This window comes from Oxyura jamaicensis, chromosome 18, assembly GCF_011077185.1.
Source record: "Oxyura jamaicensis isolate SHBP4307 breed ruddy duck chromosome 18, BPBGC_Ojam_1.0, whole genome shotgun sequence".
NCBI lineage: Eukaryota > Metazoa > Chordata > Aves > Anseriformes > Anatidae > Oxyura > Oxyura jamaicensis.
The window spans coordinates 7,125,899-7,146,112 of NC_048910.1; the positions used below are offsets into that span (position 1 = coordinate 7,125,899).

At 40.1% G+C, this 20,214-nt stretch overlaps 1 long non-coding RNA gene across 2 annotated transcripts in view; it reads left to right on the top strand.

Annotated features, from left to right (window-relative positions):
* LOC118175737 overlaps window positions 1–19,649 on the top strand; it is a 38,937-nt gene extending 19,288 nt beyond the window's left edge. The window contains exon 4 of one of the 2 annotated variants that reach the window (XR_004755102.1): window positions 19,534–19,649. This is a non-coding gene — a long non-coding RNA (uncharacterized LOC118175737). Of the gene's footprint in view, window positions 1–7,490; window positions 7,569–19,533 lie in introns of those variants that run through there. The other variant, XR_004755101.1, reaches the window with a different exon arrangement.
* Window positions 19,650–20,214: the final 565 nt, after the last annotated feature.

A 20,214-nucleotide genomic window follows, 5' to 3' on the forward strand; every position in this document is an offset into this window, starting at 1 on the left:
ATTTGCTGTGTGGCACAGAATGACCTGTCCAGCTCTAGCTGGTGACCTTTTTCCAAACGCAAAACCTTCTTACAAACATCTGCCTTAAATGAGTAAAATTTCTTGAAAGCTAATGTTGAATATTTAAATCTGGGGAACTGTAATGCATTTTGATTAAATGAGAACAGTTCCTGTAAAGTTTTGGGAACATTTCATTACCATATTACAAGCTACAGTAGAAAGTGGTAGGAGTTTTTAGCTTTGGTCACTTTTGGATTTCCTTCCCAGTTATGGAAGCATGGATGCAGCAGGTCCTGGAATTCTGGTGCTCGGGTCTCCAAGGACTTACCTGGTTACTGAAGTTTAATGAGTACATAAGTGTCGTGCAACGATTGGATTCCGAAGGGCAAGTAAAAAGCTTGAATGGTATCTAAACAACCAAAGCTGGATCCATAGCTCATTGAAGTCAGCAGGGGTTTCCTAATTAGGCTTTGATAGATGCTAGTTCTGTCACCTACTGACTTGGACACGTGTATGTGTGTCTGTTACTCCCCCCATCTACATGTGTCACACCTAAGACGCTGGACTGTTCCTGTGTGCTTCTAGTATAAAGAACGCCAACTTGTGAAACTTGATTGCCTAATGCAGAAAGCTCATAATTTTACATATTTCATTACATTATATATTCTGAAATAAACTAAATACCTCATTTGGCAAACAGAAAAGTTCATAATGTTTTTCATCAAAGGTGCTAAATATCCAGTAGTTACTTCCATGTAAGTTCAAATGAATGAGATTGTTAGCCTGAAGACTTGAACAACTTGAATCATCCAAATGCGCATTTAGGGGTTTTATATTTTATCAGTAGTTTGTTAGTCTATAGTTACATGTGCACCGTTTTGCTAGGCTAAGCAGCTCCTTTCCGCAGGTGTTCATCCCTGCCTTTCATAAAGGGGCTGTACAGGTTAATGTGCAGGGCCTTGGAGCAAATGTGTGGGCAGGGCAGCTGCTGCTCAAGCTGTTGTGGGCAGCAGTGATGTCTAACTGCGGTCTTGCTTCCTTTGGATCACTCTCTTACAAAATAATTACCAAATGGGTAATATAATTCTCATCCTTTACACTTTTTTTTTAAGTGATCACTGCAAACATAGGAGGATGCATTTGGAATGCTTCAGACTTGTTGTCTAGTGTGCCTTTTTCCTTAGGCTTGTTTTCCTTCTTAAGAATTGTTGAATACATTTACATGCTGTTGTGCTTGCAATTATGTATTTGCGGATTTTTTTTTGTCTACACACAACTAGTTGGGTGTAGATACCCATTTTTAATAAGAAAGTGGCAAGATTCCAAGACATTGTTTTCTGATTTTCTGTTTATAAAAAAATAATTTAAAAAAGTGTCATTCTCCCCAAGGAATTACAAACGGAGATGAGGCAGATTGAGGGCAAGCATGTGGTAACAAACAACTTCTGAATAATTTCATTTCAGATGCTCAGTGATGACTTTGAAAACTTTGCAGGTAAAACACAAACTTTTCAAGTAAAACCAAAACACATCAGATCAACAATTCCCTGTGTGTGCATGTTCATTTTGTTTCTTTTTCTTTGTTACCGTGCGACAAGAAAAATCTCAAATCATTCTGATACCCTGTTCATGCAGAAAACTTCAACATTGAATGTATTTCTGTTCTTCAATCAAATTTTATTTTCTTAATTAAATCTCAGATCTTGTGCAATGGTTTCTCTTGGTTTTATAAGAGAATGGTAGCATTCAGGTATTTGGAAAGAAGGCTTGAGAACATGCGATAAGCTGTAGAATATTGAGTCTCTTGTTCTCATTGTTATTCCACACAGCTTTGAAAGAAACTTTGGCAAAGTTCTTCATGTATCTGAAACTTTTTAAGGTGTTTACATAGTTAACTAAAGGTTCTTCCATGATGCTGGTCAAACTGGGAATAAAAGCTGTCTTTTTCAAGTCTACAATCTTGCATAAGAAGAGAATTCTCAAGTTTTCTTACCTCCTCCTAGAACTAGCCTCAAGATTTTGTTCCCTGTCCTCCTCTCCCCCTTCAATGCAGGGTCCTCTGGTTTAGTGAGACCGGTGGAGGGAAGCTGTCTGGAGCTGGTCTTGCCCGTTGCATCTGGTTAATCTACCCTAAACTTCGTACGCTGCAATGTTGCGTATCTTCTGTGGAGGAGCTGGCTGAAATAAACTGCCTCGCAGTGCTCATCCAGAGGTAGTCAGCAGGCTCCTGATGCTGCTACAGGAACAGTTGTGTGGCTGTTAGAGCCCCGTCCATTAGGCCTCAGTGTTTTGGTTGTGCACATGTAATCGATGTTCTGACCTCTCTGTCCTGAAGTTATCATAATCTTGTTTCCCACTGCAGACTTCAGTAGAGCATAAAGTATTTCTAAATTGGCTAACCTTTGGCCAAAGTTGTCTTGTAAACCCATGCAGATCTTCTAGTGGTTTCTAACAGTCCCAGCTGTTGCTTCCATTGCTAATATCCCATTGCTCCTTCAGGCCAGTGTCAGCTGGTAAGATATTTTGCTCGTTAGTGTTGAATTCTGAGTCCTAAAGCAGGTAATTTTTTTTTTTTCCCCTCTCAGCACATCGTGCTCTTCTCCTGGATGTTGTAGTGGAGTTAAAGCAGCATTCATAACTCATCTCTCATTGCTTTGGAGAAGCAGATATAATCATAGCAGAATCAAAAAATGAATGTTAAAACGGAGGCAAAAAGGTGAAATATATTACATTGATGACATTATGGCAACATAATGAAGAAACTGAAAGGCACAAAATGAGATCTTATATTTTCCTTAAGTTTAGTAAACCCATTCTTTTGAGCTTTATGGATGCGATGAACATCAATAAGATGGATTAAAAAAGGCTGTAGAATGTTAAAATTATACCATGTTGCTTGCAGCTCCAATATTATTCATGCTTACAATGGGCCATTATCTATACACTGTTCTTTACAGGGAAAATAATAAATTAATTGCTTTCCTCTGTTTTTACCTTGCCTAAAGCTTGTCAACAACTTGTCTTTAAAGATTGCTGCAATTACCATTTGCATAGTAAAATCGGCTTCTTCAGCCGGGCAGAGTCTTTGCCATAAGCCTTGTTTCTTCTGAATAATTTGCTCTGCTTGCTTACAGCACACAACCTGCTGCAGTTTGATAGGAGCCATAGGAAAGGGAGTACAGCAAGTGGCAAGGACAGACCTCTCAGGGGTGGCAAGGGCTTGGGGGGCAAGGACAACTGAGCTGTTCCAGCTGAAGCTGTTAGAAGCCTTGCTGTTACCATTATAACAGAAACCAAATGGAAACCTACGGCAGCCGCAGGTCATGTGGCACTTCTGTGTCTTGGAGGAAGTTTGATTGTTTAAGCCTTAAACCTCATGCTCCCATCTACGGGCTGCAAGGAGCTTGCACAGAAAATGTGTTCCCCTTGACTGTGTACCAGAAAATGAGAATGTTTTCTTTCAAACACATTTCTTCATCTGAAAGAATAATGAGAAGGACTAGAGATGATGTAAGGTTGATTTGAAGAGAAACAAAGCTGAGGAGGAATGGTCAGGCTGTATTTATGTCTATTTAACTTAACAATAGGGTTGTGTTTCTCGGAGGAGAACATTCACATGAGGCAAATGTAAGGGGATTAAAAAGGGAATTTAATCTTTCATCATTTCTCTGTGGAGCTGAAAATGTTTGGGTAATTAAACTGTTTACCTATGTTTTGTGTGCCTGCTGTTACAGCTGGATGTTGTCACCCTCATTTTTTCAACTGTATAATTTACTGCATTAGCAACTTGCTGAGACTTGCAGCAACCACATCTACCCTTGGAACGTGGTCTTTTTGTACTCCATGCACAGGCTTCAGGAAGCCTCTGAGGGAGAAGGATCATTTTGTTTCATATGATATGTACATTTTAAAATTATTTGTTCCGAATTGTGACTGGGAAGGCAGGAGGAACGCCTCTCCTTTCAGATGATGAAGGAATACCTGGGCAATTGAAGAGCTGTATGGAAGCCAGCCAAGCCATTGCTCAGAAACCTGCTCCTGCTACTCTGAGTGTCTGACTAGATACCCTGTAAACTAAAACAGGACTGTGTGTTATTTTCATCATGTGCATGCTTTATGATTTCCTAAGGTTAGCTTGGGTAATATCTTTTCAGAATAGGAGGCTATTGTGCTCCTCCCACTGTTTTTTGTGTGGTGTTGTCAGGAGGGAAGGCAGCCAGGCCCCACTGGGAAGGAGCTGTAGCAGGCACAGGCGGTCAGGGCCTCCTGCAGCGCCCACAGAGCTTCACCTCGTTCCTGACCCAAGTATTCCCTTAGTATTTTTCACTCTGTACCACCACCTCTTTCTCCAGATCTGTTTCACTTAGCCTTTGCTGTTTTTGTTTGGTTGGTTGGTTGGTTGGTTGTTTTTTCATTTCTTTACCTGATGCTTAATAACTCTTCCCTGCACCTGAGAAAAAGAGCTGATGCATGTCCAAGTCTGTTTGTGTAATAGTTTTTTTTCTTTACAAGAGAAGGTCTTCTGAGCTGGAATACTTCCCTACCCTGCGTGCCTAGCATAATGGATTCTATTTATGACTGACCCTTTAAATGCGACTAATAGGCTTAATTAATAATATTATTTGACTTGAAAAATCAATAGAAAATTAACCCTTGCCACTCTGAAAACTCAAAATTAATTTAAAGAGCTGCTATTTTCAAAGGAGTCCTCTGCTTTCAGCTAAAGAAAAGCACCTTTGGAATGTATCAGTTTGAGAAGTGGGCACAGTTTCTTCTTTCTGTCTTCTCTAGTAGAAATAGAAGCACTCCCTTAGCATGTAAATGCCATAAGACACTTTCTTTTCTGTTTGTGTTAATGGTTTTCACAAGATTTATACACAGAAGCAGATATGAAAACCACCATTTCACACTTAACTTGCTTTCATGTGCCTCCTGATGCTTTGTGAGAAAGAGTGCCAAAGACTGCTGGTGAAATTAACCTTTTAGAAGCAGGCATAAAGAAATGAGACTTCTCAGCTATGGAAACATGGTTGTGAACATCTATGGCTTCTCTGTGAATGGAACAGCATCTAGAAAGCTAGGAAGCCAGAGTGATGTAAGGCAAACCAATCTATTTACTGAAGCTGGGCAGGATAAGAAATGTGTTAATGCACAGTAAATATTTGTATGTATTTATGTTGAATAATCCCCAGGGAACAGTAGTGCTGAGAACACAGTGCCACGCCAGTCTCCACCCCAGGCTAAGGAAGAAGGAAAGAAGCATGGGACACTGAACAGTTTATGCAAAACCTGAAAACCAAACCAAAATAGCCCAGCAGATTCACAGTGAACATCCTGGGCAAAGACAAGCCTGAGCCAACCAAATTCCTTTTTATCCTGATATGATGAGATACTTGCTAGATGGCTTTGCAGATATCTCCTCTAGACTGTGGCTGCTATTCCCAGCAGGACTGCTAATACCATATCACACTGAGAAATGCCCATGCAGCACCGAATAGGGGCCTTGAAATACGAACCAGGACTTGCTGGTACTGTGTCTGATCTTGATACAGTTTGAACTGGTAGCTTTTTTTTTATTGTTGTTTTATTTTTTGCATTACATTTATGTTAAGAAGGCAAATTTGTGTTCTTTGCTATTAAAAGCTTGTATGTATTTTTCATGTGGAGGCAGACTTGATTTCAGTGCTTATTTACTAACCTCAAAGTGTTTTTCTGGTGTGCTTCTATGTTACTGTGTATGTTATTCTACATTATTTTCTCCCTACCAAAAGTCATACAGAAAACAGTTCAATTATTCATTTCAACAGACTTTGCGAAGTAAGAAACAAAGAAATAAATCTTCTGTGGAGTATACTGTATTTTTTTAAAAATAAATATACTTTTAAGTTGCTCCTGACAAAACAGAAGCAAAACCTACCAAACAGTGTCTGAAACCTGAAGCCCAATCTGTTTCTATTGTTAAATTGAAAAATACTCGGTAACTTCTAAAAGTTGTGAGAAAAGCTGTCTTCTCAACTGCAGCCAGCTCTGAGCCAGCTGTGTTCCACTGTGGGCAATGCCATGCTGATTTTATTCCTCGTATTTTGGAAGGTAGGAGTCAATGAGATACGCAGGTTTTAAACAACACCATGTGGTAGCATTGTACAAAGATACTAATTAAGGTAAAATGATTCTGGTAGAGATCATGCAGGCACATAAAAGGGAGTAGTCCTGGGGAAACAGAAGAGTTTATGAATACTTATTTGGATTTATTGCATCTACAAAACACATTAGAACCCTAAAAAAAGCCATTCCTATAAAACTGAATGAGCAAACAAACTGTATACAAAGGTACTTAAGGTTGCTGAGGGCCACCTTCTTGAAAGAGAGAAAATAGGAGGAAAGAATTATACGTTCTTGCATGCTGCAGTGGTGCTGACAGTCATTTGTTTGAGACTCTGAAAGCTTTTATTCCTCCTTGCGTGCGGTATCAATATTCATCCAAGCTTCTGCACCTCATCCTCAGCACAGGAGCCTTGTTGCAGCATTTATTTTCTTTTCTTTTATTTTTTTTTACTACTTTACCTTTATGTCAATGGGGATATTGCTATGGGGTTTGTTCAGCAGCTGATCCGTGCAAAAGCTCAGCAGCTCAATTATTTATGCTCCCTTTTAAGGGAGATGATCAAAGTAGTAGATGAGGAGCCAGGAGTACACCAACCCAAGGAGGAAGCAAGTGGATGTGGACAGGAGCACAAGAAAATTTCCTTTTCTTCCTTCAGTCTGATCAGAGCGTAGGGAAGAATCAGGTTGGAAAGCAGCTGGTTTGTAGTCTCTGTGCGATGGGAAGCTCTGGCTGGTGACGATGACAGAGCCTTGTAATGAGAGGGCTCGCAGCTCTCTTGCGTCCACATATACCTGAAACCTTCTGTGCTGGGAATGAAAGGGGAGAGGAGAATCCTGGCATTAGATTTTAGTTGTAAGTGACACCGGTATGGTGAATATAATTATCTACTGTAAGCCCTGTTTTCACTTATCCCAGTGTCGTTTTTTTTTTTATACAGAGGTGTGAGAATAGGCTGCATTGTGTATTTGTGTCAGGGTAAAATCAACTTTAGGAGCTTGTTAGTTTGTGCCAGTTCTCTGTTCATGGCTTTTGAGGACCAAGAGGACCACCATGTTCATCCTGTCTGCAGTCCTGCAGGTGACAGGTTTCATGCAGTAATTCTTGGAACCAGGCAGTAACTTCCAGCACAACTGGACTGTAATTTCATGGCTTCTGCAAGAGCTATTGCAAGATTTAACTACAGCATTTTATAGATGAAGGATAAACTTCTTTACGAGGCACTTCTTGCCTAACAGTACAAAACATTTGAAAACAAACCATGCCATGCTGTGCAATTATAACAAAGCCCAACAACAACAACAACAAAAGCATACCAACCCTTTTAGAAATGTCTATTGTATTTTGGGGGGTAACCCATGACCAATCAGGAGTTAAATTATTTCAGATCTGGTGACATCTAAGCTTTGGACTGGGGAGTTCTAATACACTTGGACTCTTCTAATGCCTCTAGAAACTTTTTTTTTTTTTTTTTTTTTTTCAAATATTGCAAACCGTTGGCATATCTGGCCGTCAGCAGGTCTATCTCCTCATTAGTGTGTTTTGGTTTTCCTTGTGTTTTGTTTTGGATTACACTTCAAATCTACACATCTGATACAGTTTCATATCTGTTTTAAATGTGGCAGCTATTTAATTCAGGAGAAAACTGTCTGCTCTGGAACTCTGCAGCTCAATTACCAGTTGTTGCTAGTAGAGATGTTATATAGGAATTGATACCTACTGCTTTCGCTAATGGTTCTACAATTCAAATTGCATGTAAAATATTTTTACTTTACTATGAAAAGTATTGCCTTTTTCCTACACTAAATGGTATTGTTACCTCAAACTTAACAGTCTCTTATTAAATGCTGGAGCGTTTCAGATGTTTCATATGTTGGCTTCCTGAAGAAATGAGCCCTCAACAGTTTTAGTGTTCTCTCCTGCATTCAAATGCTTTCCCATATTTTACAGTAACTTTGAAGCATTGTTTAAACTAATCCCTTTGCATAAATTGCAAACCATGAATATTTCACCATGAGGAAAATAGTCGAGTGGATCTTTAAAGGGGGAAGATGAAGATGGGCTGGGATGAGAATGAGCAATAAAAGCTTTTCTGTCTAATGAACATCTAAGCTTTCTGAAAATATTTTTCTCAGAGCAGAGATGTAAAGTTCAAACCTTTGAATGATTTGTGAACTGAATCTAAAAACAGTATGCACTAGGTTAATCAAAATTCATTTAGATATTGACATTTTACACTTAGAACAAGATTAAAAATACCTTACAATTTTGAAGTCCAAATGAAGAAGTGTTGCTATATGTCAATACGTGACTTTCCAGCAACTTAATTTTTCTGCTTTTTTTCTTCCAGAGCAGAAAATTCATCAGAACAATAAAAAATAAATCTTAAAACTGCTTCTGCAAAATGATTAGCAAATAAGCATTTATTAAGAATTACTTAAAAATTAGAGTAGCTCTGGCTGAGATCCTTCAGAAAACGATGCAAAACCATTTAACCATTAAGAACTTACTGTCTAGCCTCTCCTCTGGCAATCCCCCCCAAAACTGCCTATATGCGTTAATCCTGGATGTTTGGTAACATTTTGGTGTTAGCTGCTACAGCGTGTGCACAGTTCTTTCCCGAACCAAGTAATTTTATGTAGTCAGTCATGTGAATACTACCAAATATCAGAAGAGATCTTTACAGAATCAATGTTATATTACACAGGGAATTGCTTCAGCCAGGAAGAATTTCTCCTGAAGAGTGAACCTTGCTGGAGGAATTGCTGATGCCTCCCCCTTCCCAGCAATAGTATATGGCACTCAATTTAGCATAGGAATCAGCTCATCAAATCACTTAGGAAGACAGGTGCTTATGTGCTGCTGAATAGAAGCTCTTGTCATTGCCTTTTCTTGCTTCATCTTCATGTAGAGAAGCAGAAAGGAATTTCACGGTTTCCCAGGAATGCTGCAGCTGATGCCAATGCAAGGAGCCTTGTTATTAGGGTGATTGCCTGCCAAGTGCACTCACTCTCAAGCTGCAGTGACCTGATGCTAAACACTTCGAGCATCCAGTGTCTGGCATGCAATTATTTATTTGTACGCTACATTCCTGCCATGCATTTCAATCGATACTTTACTGAATCGGAGGCATTGTCTGAAAAGCTGAGAGCTATATGTTTTGTGTTAATTGACAACGTAATGTCTGAATTTAGAAATACCTGCCATGAAGAAAACGTAAACCAGGATGATTGTGTGATTAAATAGTTGACTTTATATTGTATATTAGTCATGCCATCATCCAATTAAAAGGATAATGGAAACAATAGTGATTTTTAATTTTTAAACCAGTGTGGGCTGCATTAAGGGGATTATGGAGCTTTATGAAGTAATTTGCATAATATAATGATCGAGAATAGAATCTGAGTCAAAGCTGAGCCGCACGTGGTAAATTAGGCAACTTTTAATTTCTCCTTGAGATAACTTCGGACAATAAATTTTCAATATAAAATGCAGTGGGAGCGTCTCCAAGTTGCAAAGATGTTTGCAGAGCATGGTTGTCATTTGTGCTCTTCCAAGAATTCCTTTCAGGCCAGGCTTTGGCTTCAGCATGTGAGTATTGAGGTGAAGATGGCTGGCTGTGGGTTATGTGCTCTACTGGACTGGACTTCACTCTTCCACTGAGGCTGATCTAAATAATTGTGGCTCCTCAATGTCAGTAGCTGCCCCTATATCTGCTGCAGCCTGTTCTGTGCAACTGTTTCTTACTACCACTAGTGAGCCTTATTCTTGTAATTAACGTGGTGATCTTCTGCGAGACGGATAAAGATGTAACAGTGTGGCCTCTGATACCATGGGCAAAGGTCAAAGAGTTGAATGCGGATGTTTGCCTATGTGACCAAAGAGCATAAGACTCAACTGAGTGCAATCTGAAGCGCCATGGGAGAGGTGTTGCATCTCTCTCCCATCTCCTTCAACACTGACAATAACCACTACTCAGTCTACTCAATGTAGTTCTGTTCCTCACAAGACGGAGTATTTCAGGTATTGGGTTGTTAGTGCAGTGCAGCTGACGTTTTTATAGCAAGGCTTTTTGGTCTTGCTTGTATGAAAGTCTCAGCCCTCACATAAATCTTGTCAAAGGCAAAATGTTTTATATGTTGCATAAAATAGCTGCACATCTGCTGTTTTTAATGTTTGCACATTCAGAACTCCTTTTTTTGAATAAAAAAAACATTTTGTAATCCAACATTTTAGATATCCTTATTGTTCTATAATTCTTTAAAATTGTCTGATTTTTTTATTCTGAAATTTCTTGATCATTATATTGTGTCACAGAGATCATGAGTGAAACTGACTGGCAAGGACCAGATTTATACCGGTACATTAATTACCTAGATTAAACGATCCCAGTGCTCAACTGTATCACAAAAGAGAGAAACAAGCCTCTTCATTTTTAACAGGAAATCCCTTAACGCAGCAATAGATTTATAGCTTAGCTTCCCTAAATTCATCACTCAGAGTTTTGGTGGTTTAACACAAAGATGGTCACTCTGGGGATACCTGACTGGAGGAGGGTCTGAATTAGTACTCCTGGAACGGGATGATTTAAATGGCTTCCTCAGGTTGCAGGGGAGGTGTCTGTAAAGAAGCCCTAATGATGTATAAAACTAATTGAAATGTAAAGCTGTTTTTCCTGATACCCTATTGCATTTGACAGTCTCTTTCCTACTTCATTATTATATATGAATATAAGGAAGAAAAAGAGAGAATGGGCTACCGGTCTGATCTTTTTAATTTCTGAGGCTGATACTGCATATTTTCCAGTGTAGAAATGCTGGTACTACAAAGAAGATACAAACTGCCTGAGCTTATCTGTACAAACAGATACAAAAATAGAAATGCTCTCTTTCCATGGAGCTCTGTTGGATGGTAGGGTGCTTTTTGCAGAACCCTGGCTTTCAGAGCAGTGATACCACCTCCTTCCCTGCTCTCGCCAGCAGCTGATTGCTGTAACTCAGAGGTGTCAAAGGACAGGGACATGAGGATCAGTGTCCTCTGTGGTTTGTTCACAACTCAGAAGACTGAGAAGTTCTTAGTAGCTCCAGTATTTTAAAGCATATAATAAGTGAACTGTTCAGTGCTATGGGGAAAAAAATTGAGCATGCCTGGGTGTGTCCTGTTACAGCTATAGAAAGCAGGTGAGCAATGACCATTACAGCCTAAAAATGGGGATGTAAATGGATGCAGCCTTGAGGAGAAGGTAGCAGATCTTTGTCGCTGCAAGTCTGCGTGGGACTGGTGGTATGGTTGGTTCACAGCTCACTAAACCTTATGTGTGTAGTTATTTATTTGAGAGAGAGAGAGTGAGGCAGTAAGAGAAAAGATGCCCAAGATGGGCAGTGCTGTGGGTCACCCTGGGGAAGAAGGGAAGAAAAGCTCTGGGGAAAGGTGAGGGGGGGCAGACTGGAGGGACTGGGGCATTGTGCAGGAGTCTGCTGGACAGAGACCGTGATCCCTGAGAGGGAGTGGGGGTGGAGGGGGTGTCAGCTCTGGTCACAAAGCCAGCTGAAAGCAGCACCTGGAGGAAAACTGTGCTGCAAAACATGACTGGAGGGACCTGCCATCTTCTTCTGTGCTGTCGGGGGGGTTGTCTCTCATCTTTTTAGTTAACTTTGTCGTCTTCAGCAGATCTGATACTTCTTGATATTCAAGAGACTGCTTTAGAGCAGCAACAAAAATTCAGGTTCCCAGAATGATATTGCCTGGGACTTCCTTTTCCCAGACAGTGGGCATAGCTGGCTGTTGAGTGACGGATGTCCTGGGAAGTTTGTTTCATTGCTGTTGTGATGTGAATAGAGTAGTTCAGTTGAAGGGACCTACAAAGATCATTGAGTCTGACTGCCTGACCACCTCAGGGCTAACCAAAAGCTAAAACATACTAAGTGCATTATCCAAGTGCCTCTGGCACATTTACAGGCATGAGGCATCAAACACTTCACGAGGAAGCCTGTTCCAGTGTTTGACCACACTCACGGTATAGAAACTTTTCCTGATGCCCAGTGTGAACAGCTGCTGTCCCCTGGTGCTGTGTTGTGCTGTTCCCTCATGTTCTGGCTTTTGTTACCAGGGAGAAGAGGTTGGTGCTTCCCTCTCTGCTTCTCCTCCTCAGGGAGCTGTGGGAAGCAATGAGGTCACTCCTTAGCTTTGTTTTCTCCAAAGTAGACCATTCAAGTGTCCCCAGCCTCCCCTCATAGGACATGTCTCCCAGAAGGCAGGCATCTGCACTCAGCTCTGTGTTAGCCAGGCACGGGCTGGAGTTTTTGGCTTCCTTTTAATCTTGTTCCAGCCTGGCATCAGTCTCAGAGTGAAGAACTGAAGACATCAGGGACTGCAGACACTTTTGAATAGCCTTGACCTGATTCGCCTCATCCTTAGAAAAATACAGATATCACCCAGGGCACTGAAAATTTCAAATCAATGATTTCAAAGTCACATCAGCTCCAAGTGACTTCAAAGGAAATAGGACTTGACTGCTTTTACTCCTCATCCTAAGAGTACATATTGGATTTCTCATACCACTTTCTTCTGCTCCCTCAGCTGATAGAGCAGTGGTGCCATACAGCGCTCCTCTTCATACCTGCTAGCCCCACCGCAGGGCAGCAGGTGGAATGTGAGCAGTAGGGGAATCAAGCAGGGTTCGGTCTTAGAAACAGTCGTGTTGGAGGCACAGCAAATGGATGACTTCCCACAATGAAACATTTGGGTAATCCATTGCCATCTGTCTTTATTTTGCAAACCCACTCAATTGGCCGACACATTCAAAATATCACCGCAATGTATTTCTCAAAGAGAATCTAAAAAAAAAAAAAAAAGAGAGATTTAAACCTGATAAAATTACCTACGTTTTTTTTTTCCCTGTTGAAATTTCTTTACGTTCACATTACTGTAACATTTTGTAAACGAGGCTTCTCTTGGACCAAAAACCTCTCTGCAGTGGGAAGTGTAGGTGTATGGTACCTTTCAGAAATGCTGTGATTTTGTTAGGTAACCAAATAAACTATGATAATGAACTACTTCTTCCAAGTAGGCTGAAAGGTAATGACTCAAGTCTGTGTCATATTTATTTGGGTATGGATGGTCTAGCACTTAAAGCGGTAGTATTAGTGCTTGTGCTCAGCTATCTTGCTCCCTCCCTTGCCTAAAACATGGAAGAAATTCCTGTTTTCTTTTCATTTACGTTATCTGAATAGCTGTGCCCCCAATTTTTTTATTTATTTATTTTATTTATTATTATTTTTTTTTTGTGGGGCACATTCAGAATGGATGGCAGCAGCAAGTCAGATGACTTGTGCAATTGAGCTGTGGGACTGCCATTAATTCTGGCTCATCTGACCACCTTCTGTCTTAGAGGGTATTACTGGGCAGTTAGGAGTTAAGGAAGATAAAGGAATGTGCTATTGGAGAATTAGTAATCCTTAAAGTTTCTTGAAGGATGGGCAACTTGAGAAAACTGGTTATTCCAAAATAAATCTTTTCCTGTTCTTGGTTACAGCTTGCCTAGTAGCGTTGCATCTCCACGCACCAATTTATTATTTTTAAAAAAAAAAAAAAGTTAACCATTCTTTGTATCTTGCTTATGGTATTTTGCTGTAATTGCGTTTAAATAAGGCAGAATTCTCCAAAACAAATGAAAGATTCTGGTGGCCATGTAAATATCTGCTGATAGATGTCCTAGAGAACTCTAAGCTTTGTGTTGTATGGTCCCTGCCCTGGGCATTGTTCCCCTTACTACTACAATTGCCTAATAAACCAGATTCTCCCCCTTACGGTTTTGACTTTATTTAACATTTTCAAAATTAAATATTCTACGGAAAGCTGGGTTAAGATATGAAGGAGAACTGTTTGGGGGAGTTTGCTGGAAGTCACATCAGGTAATCTTCAGTTTTCATAGTCTGTTGTTCTCCCATACCGGTTAGGTATCTGAGTATAAAACAGTTGTTTTCTTCACAAGAGTGCTGGCAGCTATTTTTACACGTCTGATTATTCCAGTATTCCTTCCAGCCACCTCCCATTAGTTCTATTACACTTACTATACAGTCAGATTTAACACTTTGGAATGCAGATTGAGTTATTTCTATCAATAATTTCATTTTCTTCATGCTGTACTACAGTGTTCAAAGCAGGCATGTCCAGAGCGCTTCTCAGGCAGTGCCCTCTCCAATGGCAATGTTGGGCCCATTGTAAACTTTGCCTTCTACTGCTTCAAATGAATTTGTCTGGGCAGCATTACTAAAGAGCCCACTATTATATTTCTAAGAAGGAGAAGAAGATAACTGCCAGCAACCTTAAAAAAATAAATAAATAAATAAAAAATAAAAATAAAAATCCCTGTTCGATGCCTAATGTTACAGTTTTAAGATCTAATGCCTCTAAACCTCCCAGGAATTAAGTGAAATGCTGTGTAAATCTGCTGAAAAGCAAGGTAATCCTTCAGTTTCGCTGGTATCTGGGAACCATGTCTGTCTCTCTAGAATTTGCAAGATGCTGGACATTAAATCCATCACGCTGAGAGCTTTGAATCCTGCCTATCTCAAGTCTTGGAGGACTATAGTTAGGAAGGAGGTGGGGCAGTGAACTATGGAAGGAAGTAAACTTTGGAAATATAATCTTTAAAAAAATTAACTTCTAGGAAAATAGTTAACTTTAAAACTCCCTGGAGTTAAGACTGTTACTACAGCTGAAGTAGGAAGCAGAAATGTCCCCCTGTGGGAGTTTTTCTGTACCATCCTGATGAGCAACACCTTTACGAGGAGTGTGCAACTGCAACGCTTACAGAGGTACGTGTCAGAGATAACCTCGAGTTGCATGGCTGCGAAGGCCTGCATCTAGCTAGGTGGAGGAGGAGATTGTGCACTTCTATTCGGTAATTTCTGAGCTTAATTATTGTCCAAAGGAAGAACACATCCAGCTGTGCCATTTGTCAGACCTCCGGGTGGCTGTCTTGGCATGCAGAACATAGTCTGGTAGGTTAAAATATGTAGAATATTTTTTTAAAAAACACCACCACCACCAAAAACCACAACCACACAAAATCATAGGCCTGGTGCAGTCTCTAACCCTGTTCAAATATGCAATGAAAAGCTTATTTTGTACATCTTTCACTTTTAGACAGCTAGGGAAATTAATGCTCTAGCCTGAGGCCTCTGTGTTAATGACCCCTAGCTATGCACTGATGAAAGGTTTTGTACATCAAGTTGCTCCTTACTGCTGCAATTTTTGTGGAGCTACCTCCTTTTATGCTGAGATCTTTGAAACTTAAAATTGTAAATGTATCAAATATGGGCATACTCTTTCCTTCCTCCCTCTTTGCATTGAAATGTGATCATATCGGAGCAGATGTTTACTGGGGAGACGGTCTCTTTTCCAGAGTGATGTTTATGGAGTCTTAATTAGTCTGGCTAGCGTGCTCTGAAGATTAGGGTACTCCCCATAGATACAAAATTATAAAGTAGACTTGAAAGAAAGCATGATATCATGATTTTTCCAGCTGCCTATGATTCAGTAAATATCTTCCCCATCCCCCTGCTTTGCATCTATTGTGGATTGAGAGGGAAAAGCTCCCTGACTCTGCCCAGTATTTCTGACAAGGCACTAACTTTACTAAAGTGCTCATTTGCTTTTCCAGTACAAAGCCCTTACGCTGATGCAAGGGTCTGTCTGCAGAATTGCTGTTCTTCTTTTTCTCTCTCTGTTCTACCCTGCTTTCAATTTTATGGCATTATCTTAACAATCCCTGACCAGGTCCAAGAGCAGTGGGATTGCTGGCTTTGCAAAGGATGTTAGTCAAAATAAGGTACTTAAAGGCTCCATTTGACTGTAGGAGGAGAGCATGCCCTATGGATCTCTGACAGTATCTTGGTTTTTGCTTGAAGAAAGAAAGAGAGTAGAGAATTGAGCATCTTGGATCAGTTCCGGTCTCAAAATAAGCTCAGATTTTGTTGACTCTTACAGATAAAGGTGCTTCAGACCTTATCCTGTGCACAGTATCCATTTATCAGCGTGATCATTGACACAATGAAAAACCACTTACAAAGCAAACTTGAATATAGTCCAGAGGAAACTGAATCCAAGCATGAGAAAATTTATAGCTCCTAAGGCCAAGAAGGCCCTTCAGGCTGGTTAGCCTGACCTCCTGCTGAGTGATTCGTGTTTATATGGACCTCAACTTATTTTCCTAGTAAAAACGGCAGTTCTTTTTGTCCTTTGCATCAGCTGTAGGATAGCTTAACCTCTTTAACTGGTATTGTATGTAAGGTATTGGGCTATTTTGGACTAGGTTAGAATGCTCTGGAAGGCTGTCAGTACCTCTGGGATATGCTGGCATCTCTCTCTCTAACACAGCAATGTCTCAGCTACAGAAAGTATCAGGTGAAGGGGATTTCAGGGTAACACACACTACATGAGGTCCTTGGCTTAAATGAATCAAGACATGAGTGCTAGTGCAAATCTTAGAGGTGGGAAGTCTTGCATTTAATTTATTATCCGTAACCATGGTATGAAGATGGACTTAATTTAGAACCAGATCATGATTGTTCTTAACGTCTTTTTAATTACAGTTGTTCCTGTTGGAATGGGCGGCGGTGATTTTAAATGTGAAGTGCTCTGTTTATTGCATGAGAACAGAGCTCAACTCAATTTCTTTTCTGAGAGTATTTGTGGGATGCTTTCTAAAGCACTATGCAAACATTAATTCATTTCTGATTATCAAAGTTGTGTTTTTGAACACCATTTCCTTTGATCGACCTACAAATATGTTTGGTTTATTTGTGGGGGAGCATAACAGCAAAAGGATGGTATTTGGGTTAGTTAAATTGAGTTGCTGATCCTCTGCCTTGTTACAACGCCAGCCAAGTGAATAATATTAAAACTGGGGCTAAAAAAGGACTTTCTTATGTCTTTAATTGATAGTCTGTTTTAGAAACTTGTTTACATTTAGTTTGCTTGCACAAGAATCTTACGATACTCTTCACAGACTCCTTGATCCCAGGATAATACAATATATTGATTTACTGACTGAAATTAGAGGCTCGAAAATATGCTTTAATAAGGCCAGTTGTTTTTGCATGTTAACAAAATGAATATGATAGGCAGAACAATCAGCAGTTAATCACTGTTAATACCTCTGCCATTCCTACAGGTAGCATTAATTGATGTGTTTGCAATGCAGCTTGTTGTCAGGAATTTCACATTAATTTAGAACTGAATGCAGAATTAAAGCTCAATGCTACAGGACTAGACTTCAGCATGTCTGTAGCACTGTACGCTACAGTCTTCTGGGTACAGGAAACATAAGCGACTGAGTTGATTGCACTTTTGCTTTAATGTTCTTTGTAGCATAATGAGTGGAATGTGAAAGGGAGAATTATCTGAAGAACTGCCTGAATTAATGCAATATTGTGGTTTGAGACTGCAAATGAGAGCTGCTCGGTGGCTGGACAGAACAGCGTGCAGCACCGTCCTGTGTGTGTACTCGAGAAGGATGCGTGTTTGATCCTGAAGCTCTGCTGGCTCCTGTGTCACCTTCACCCCGAGCTGCTCATTATCTCTGTGCTGATTTAGCTCTGAGGGTTGGATGAATACTGCCACGATCCTCCCACCTGTAACAGCAAAGAAGTGTCCTGTTTTGATATTCGTTCTTTTCTTTGTCTGTTGGTAATCAAATACTGCTGCTCTTCAAATCTGCATCGTCTCATCAGCTTTAAAATTAATATATATTTATGATGGGTGGGTGAATTTATGTCTCAATTGTTTCAGGCTTCTGGAAGACTTAACTAATAAAAAGGTTATATGTTGCTTGACAAGCATATGCAGATGCTAGATACTCCATGAAATTTATATTAAAAATTAGTTTTTGGAGAGCAAGCCACGAGCAACTACTAACCATTTCAGCTGCTGACTTCTGGTTCTCTTACTGCTCGGTCTGCTTCTTTCTGGACAGCAGAAGAGCCTGGCAGCAGCTTTCTTGGGAAGCCTGGAAAGATGCATCTATGTTCAGGGTGTGCCTTGAGCATCGCTGCCTGCTTCAACTCTCAGGAGTTTATACTGTTGATTAAATTTTAAATAAATAAATAGTTGCCATTTTAATCACAGCTATGTTCAGGGTTCTATGAAGAGATGGTTTTGACATTTTTCACACCTCAATGTTTAATTAAAACACACTTGAAAACAAATAAAAAATTGGGGATGACATTTTACAGGAGGAGTTACCTGAGCTCTGTAATTCCTCCTGAGCAGAATTAGAAGGCAGACTTTTGGAAGCAGCTATTTAGGATGTGGATGAAATGTACTATTTTATGGCTCTGAGTCACCTGTAAGAATAAGTCCCAGCAGAAGCTAGCAGAATAATCAATACTGTAAGCAAAAACTTTGGACGGTACAATGTGAGCTTAAAAAGTGGCAGGTATTGCCAAAATATTTTGAATAGATTTCATTTTCAAAGCTAACCCTTCCACACCCCAGCGCTCTGCACAATCAATACCATAAATTAACATGCAAAACTGCCGGAAAAATGACAGATGAATCTATAAGCGGCGTGAGCTGACTGTGTGGTTGCAGCCGAAAAGAAGCGTGAGCTTCCCTAGCAGTTCTGTGGGGACAGCTTTGTTGTAGATTTAGGGTAATTTTTCTGCTGCCAGGGTTAGTGCTGTGTCATTTGTGACACCACGGAATTCAATTAGGCTCCATCTACATTAAGGTGGCACTTGATGAAAACGATGTTTTTTAGTGTTGTCCACAGATGTCATGTAAAGTGAATCTATCAAACTGTAATTGGAAGAGAAATCAAGTCTTAAATAATTCTATGTGGCATCTTCGATTATATTGAATAGAGGATTTTTTTTTTTTTTCAGGCTAATTCAGCTGAGAAAATAAAATGGACTTGAATTAAAAACTCCTTTAATAGAGGTAGATTCTCTTGAAGTTGCAAAGCGATGCAGGAATAGTACAAACCCTTACAGCCACACATCCCTCAGCACAGGCCAAAGGACATTTTGCTTATTAGTGGTATGAAATAAGAGGCTGCCATGTGGTGATGGCAGTGTTTTAAAAGCATGTCTAGCTAGAGCATGAGTTCTGACACTTCTGGAGTTAGAAGAGGCAGTTTTGCTAATCACGGTTTGTTAGGGCTGACAAGATGCTTATCGTATGTTTTCATTTTTGCTTTATGCCCCCCTTTTGCCCTGGTTGCTTGACTGCAAGGCAAAGTTGGCTGATGCTATTAGGCATTTAATAAAATAATCATGACAGAATAACTACCACACTGACATGTGCCATAGCCCATGCCACATTCTTTAGGTTTTCTGATAATGGCCATTTATATTGATGAGCTCATGTGTTATGATGTGAAATAACAGACTCAAGTCCCTCCTTATACTGCTGAGGTACTCCAGGAATCTGTTGCTACACCTGAGGACAGATCCCTACCTGAGTGCAAATGGCTGCAGAAACGTTGACAGCAGTGGAGTGAAATGGGGGCAATTCCCATCAATGTCAAGACCAAGTTAAGGTGGGTAGCTTGAAATCTTAACTGTGTCCATGGGTCAGAAAGATCCCAACTCTATTTCCATGAAACTGAGGCAGTGAGATGCTCAATGAATTGCTAAAATGAAAATCTGGCAGACCAGAAACTTGATCCTAGTTCTTTCTGACAGTTAAAGAGATAAATCTGGACTACCTTTCTCTCTTACAGGAGAAAATCTTCAAGTGCAAAGCAAATTTCCAATACCTAGAGCATGTCCAGAGTAAAGTGAGGTCCAACATTGCTGATGCACTTGCTCCGGCTTACAGCTGGGTTCTGCTGTGCATATGCCTGACCTATACTTGCCGTAACAATTATTTTTCCAGTGATCTCAATTTTCTTACCACCAGATACTTAGAAACATACTAGATCAGCCCCTGAAGTAGATTGCAGAAGCAAACTTAATGGTAAATGTGGTATATCTTGTTTTAGTTGAGAGATCCCTCATGCAGGAACTCTGCCATATCTAACTCTGATCTTATTTAAAGTCTGCCTCATAGAGAATCTACAGCCCTCTTCAGCCAGGTGTGCCAATGGCTAGGTAACATGTCAT